The sequence below is a fragment of the Macaca fascicularis genome, chromosome 4 (genome assembly GCF_037993035.2).
Source record: "Macaca fascicularis isolate 582-1 chromosome 4, T2T-MFA8v1.1".
Lineage (NCBI taxonomy): Eukaryota > Metazoa > Chordata > Mammalia > Primates > Cercopithecidae > Macaca > Macaca fascicularis.
In genome coordinates this window covers 65,083,886-65,088,971 of record NC_088378.1, presented here as the reverse complement: position 1 = coordinate 65,088,971, position 5,086 = coordinate 65,083,886, and the positions used below count along the sequence as shown (strand labels likewise).

General features: G+C 45.0%; 1 long non-coding RNA gene across 1 annotated transcript; it reads left to right on the top strand.

The window, feature by feature from the left end:
* Window positions 1-862: 862 nt before the first annotated feature.
* On the top strand, window positions 863-1,846 carry LOC135970311 (uncharacterized). The gene is made up of 2 exons (XR_010586003.2): window positions 863-995; window positions 1,722-1,846. It is a non-coding gene; the product is annotated as an uncharacterized lncRNA (long non-coding RNA).
* The last annotated feature ends 3,240 nt before the right edge of the window (window positions 1,847-5,086 follow it).

Genomic DNA, 5,086 nt, shown 5'->3' with positions numbered 1-5,086 from the left:
ATGAGAGAGACAATGTGGAGGTAACACTGAAGAATGAGGTCGTAGATTAGATAAGAAGGTGAAAGGATGGCAGGGCCAAGGCCTTCTTTCTTCTTTTTTCTCTCCACCCCTTCCTGCCCAAACCAATTTATGAAGCAACTGGAAATTCCAGCTTTTATCCTTGCTGTCCAGACCATTCCACCCTACCCATCAGTCCTACCCAGCTTGCTCTCCCACCCCTGCTCTGATACGCCAACCTGCTCACAAAAGAAACTGAGATCTAAAGAAAGCTTCAGGCTGGGCACGGGGGCTCATGCCTGTAACCCCAACACTTTGGGAGGCCAAGGCAGGCGGATGGCTTGAGCCCAGAAGTTCCAGACTAGCCTGGCCAACATTGTGAAATCTCATCTCTATAAAAAAATAAAAATAAAAATTAGCTAGGTATAGTTACATGTGCCTGTAGTCCTAGCTACTTGGGAGGCCGAGGTGGCAGAATCACCTGAGCCTGGGAAGTCGAGGCTCCAGGGAGCTGTGATCAGACCATTGCACTCCAGCCTGGGCATCAGAGTGAGAACTTGTCTCAAAAAAGAAAAAGCAAGCTTCAAGGTTTAAGAGGCAGAAGACAACTCCTCAGCTCCACACAGTGGGAACATTCTGTAGCCTGAGCATCTTGTCTCTTATCTAGGTATCTGTGAGATTGAGATGATCCATGGAAAACCTTTCAAAATAAATAGACCAAATTCAAGACATCTAGCCATGAGTTAAAACCAACCCCTTCTCAGGGCCACCTGCTTGCACAGCACCAGGGGCATCTTGCTTGTTGTCGCTGATATAGAGGATGTCTTGTCCAATGTGACTGGCATGTCCCTGTTTTTTCCCATTTGCCAGAGACCCGAGCTGTCATTCACAGGTGCTGAGAGGGAGCAGGAGAGGCAATCAGAAACTGAAATGCCCAGGCCTGGGCAGCGTCCTTGTTTTGCATCGTGACTTGGCTGCTTCCTGCCACCTTCACACAGGTGCGAAACCTTAGGGCAAACCACCTTGAATATCTGCAAAAGGTAAAGGAGAAGCTGACCCAAGCGGGGATGGGGATGCCTCCAGCCTGCGGCACACCCCTCCCTTGTTCTCATTCACTTACCTATTTAGGGATAGTGCACAAGCCTAGAAAAGAGAAAACCTCAGACACAAAGAGTTGTGTTTAATCAATGAACCAAACCACCTCTAGGCTACATTGAGCTTGGTAACTGTTATTACATACCATTTAGTATGTTTATCCCGTGTCTGGCACTGTGCATACATATGGCAGAGAAGCAAGTTGCCTAACCCAATATCTGTTCTTCCCACCTTTAGTTACAGAAGTCCCAATTTTTAGCTGACCACCTGTTTTTGTTGTTGTTGTTGTTGTTGTTGTTGTTGTTTTGAGACGGAGTCTTGCTCTGTGCCCCAGGCTGGAGTGCAGTGGCGCAATCTCAGCTCACTGCAAGCTCCGCCCCCCAGGTTCATGCCATTCTCCTGCCTCAGCCTCCCAAGTAGCTGGGACTACAGGCGCCCGCCACCACGCCCGGCTGGTTTTTTGTGTTTTTTTAGTAGAGACGGGGTTTCACTGTGTTAGCCAGGATGATCTCGATCTCCTGACCTTGTGATCCGCCCGCCTCGGCCTCCCAAAGTGCTGAGATTACAGGCTTGAGCCACCGCGCCCGGCCAAGCTGACCACCTGTTTTTAAAAAATCTACATTTTGCAGATTCCCTTGGAAGTCAGTACATCCACATGCCCAAGCGGAGCTTCAGGGCAGCTCGGCTACTGGCTACCTCCTGACTTCGTGTATTAGAAAGAAGAATAAACTTCTGTCTTGTTTAAGCTACTGGTATTTTTTGCTTTGTTTTGGTTTTTTCCCCCCTTTTCTCTCTTTTTTTCGTAGAAAATCACATCTAAACCCAACTGATATAATGCATTATGATTTCTCACATAATCCTCACAACAACCCTTTGAAGAGTTTGTAAACGTCCCAAACCTTGGTTTCCTCCTGTGTAACACACAGATCGCAGTAGTACTTACTTCCCCGGGCTTCTGAGGATTCAGTGAAATAATGCCTTCAAAGTTCTGAGCACAGCACCTGGCACGCCGGAAGTGTTTGATAACCACTTTATTAAGGTACTTTTCATCTCTGTAGCTGGATGATCGATTTCTCAAGGACAAAGTCCCTATCTTCAGTTTCTCTTATATTGTTTACCACACTCAGAACATTCCCGAACCCACAGTGGGCACTCAATTGTCAACATAATTTTATGGCTGAATCCAAACGTGCAAATAAAATTATTATATGCATTTTCAAATTAACTGTTTCTTTCAATGCAGAGAACTGATGTAGCTAAAGCAGCAATGACTCTTTATGCTAGTCATTTAAAATAAAGACAGGCTGGACACAGTGGCTTATGCCTGTAATCCCAGTACTTTGGGAAGCTGAGGCAGGTGGGTTGCTTGAGCCCAGGAGCTTGAGACCAGCCTGGGCAACATGGCGAAACCCCATCTCTACTGAAAGATACAAAATTCAGCTAAGCATGGTGGTATGTGCCTGTGGTCCCAGCTACTCCGGTGGTGGGAGGATTGCTTGAGTCCGGGAGGTTGGAGGCTGCAGTGAGCAGTGATCACACCACTGCATACAAGCCTTGGCAACAGAGTGAGACCCTGTCTCAATAAAATAAATAAATACAGGATTCCTAACTTGAAAAAAATTAGTTAAAAGGCAGAGAAGGCCAGGCATGTTGGCTTACACCTGTAATTCTAGCACTTTGGGAGGCCCAGGCAGGAGGACTGATTGAGCTCAGGAGTTCAAGACCTGCCTGGTCAACATAGTAAGACCCTATCGCTACAAAAAATAAAAAAAGCTGGGCATGGTGGCATGCACCTGTACTGGTGCATGACAGGGCAAGACCCTGTCCCCCTGCGCCCCCCCCCCAAAAATGGAAAAAAAAAAGGCAGAGAGCATTTTTCTTAAAAGATGGTTTCTGCCTATTAAGGTAACATATGTTTCCAGCTGTGTTCAGAGAGCTACTACTCTAAGAAAGGAACTCTGTCTGACTTACCACCTTCCTCCAGGTAGACTTCCTCATTCTTGTTAGCTAAAGGACTATTGTGTAGGCATGAGGTTCCTAACTGTAGAGAGCATTGCAGCGTTGCTACGTACATGTTTTAACGCTCAGGCACATCACAGTAAGGCTTGGTCTGTACTAGTCTAGCATGGCAGTTGTTTACAAACAACATGATTATTAGTGCTGATCCTACAAGATTGGTTTCCCGTTGACCCCAACAGAAACAATGCAAAATATTTACCCTTTTCTAAAGCATCGTAAAACTCCTGTGGTTTTTGAAACCAGACCAAGAACACATGTAGAAAACCCCATGGATTATTTTAAGTGAACTTATTTTTTTAAATCTCATTAACTTTTCACCATATGCTGTTTATTTTTATATCCTGCATAGGCTGAAAAGTGAAAATAGACCAGGCCACTGTGTTTCATTTCAAGCAAATCATTATGAGGATGACACACACAGACTCTGGGGAGTTCAGAGAAAAACAAAGATGATTAAGGGGCTTTTAAAAATGACTTACAAGAAAAGGTACTTAAAGCTCTATATGTTCCTTAAGAAAACAACCCAGGAGGCAAACAGGAAAACTGCTCCTCACCACATGGATACAGTATTCCTGCGGGGGGCTTCATGATCTGTGGAAAGAAGGTAGATTCGCATCCCAGCTCCGTGTTTACCGGCCATGCAAGTTTGGGCAATGTACTGACCTTCCTGTGTACCACGATGTACGTGAGACACTAAATATCCACTTCGTACAATTTCTGGGGGGTAAGAATTAAATGAGAAAGTGTGTGTAAGCACTTAACATATTGTCTGGAATTAAACAGGTAAGGAGGTTTGAGAATGTGTGTGTGTGTCTGTGTGTGTGTGTGTGTGTGTGTGTGTTAATTTCTAAGTAGAGTAGATGTGTGTTGTATGCCTTTAGGAAAACCAGGTATACTCCACTCAACCCCAAGCATTTCTCCTGCTATGTAATTAAACTTTCTCCATTAAAGATTTATGGATTTATTCTTTTCCGCAAAGGCTTTGAGTCTTGTCAAAATACAAATTTGCTTCTAACGAGTAATACCTTAAACTTGTATCAGTTATTTACACCTTCTTATGAACATATTTTGGATCTGTTTCTGAAAGCCTGCTTTGATGAAGAAGGAAAGGAGACAAGAAAGTGGATGTGGGTGCCAGAGAGAAGGTGAGCTGAAGCAGGAGGAGAGACCTCAGTGAATGGGAGGCTGAATGGTGGGGACAAAGTCTATTTTCTGCACAATATCCCCTCAGACCCAGCCCTAGATATTAATGAGCTGAAGGTATGAAAAGGAGAACATACCTAAATATTGGAAAAGTTTTTCTTTCCATCTGAACAGTTCAGTCTCATGGGTCCTCAACCCATTCCCTCAAGATTGGGATCCCAGGGTTTGCCACCACTGACCATGTCATGATAGACTCTTGGTGGGTGGAGATGGGTACTGAGAAGGAGAGTCATGCAATAGGGGAACTCTTTTTCCAAGCAAGCCCAAGTTAATTCCATGATTCTGTGGCTACATAGGACAGGGGATAATGTAGAACATTTTTACTTTACAGGTGATGACGAAGCACTATAGATCCTCTACCGCTACAAAAGGAGGCTGATAGCAAGGCAGGAGGGAAGAGGGAAGTAAAGGAAGCTGCTGGCCCTAGGCCTCTGGAATCTGCACCCTCCCATGTGGGGCCATGTGGGTCCCTTTGGCTGTAATGACAAGGATTGGTGCATGCACAGAGATGAGAGTCCACGTCGCCCACAGTGCTGTGGAGAAGAGGACAAAGAAGGAAGAAACTGGAAGGGAATGGAAGTGGAAGTGGGCAAGAAGAGGGAGGGATGAGAGAGGTAGAATGACAGAGAGAGACAGGAAGAGACAGCCAGACAGAGTTACTAAAGACATCACTGGGTCTAGGAAAAAAACAATGTTACAAACTATAATTTATCATTTGATACATGTATCATTAACCAGGCTAGATCCTCTTACTAGTGTGAGATAATTCATG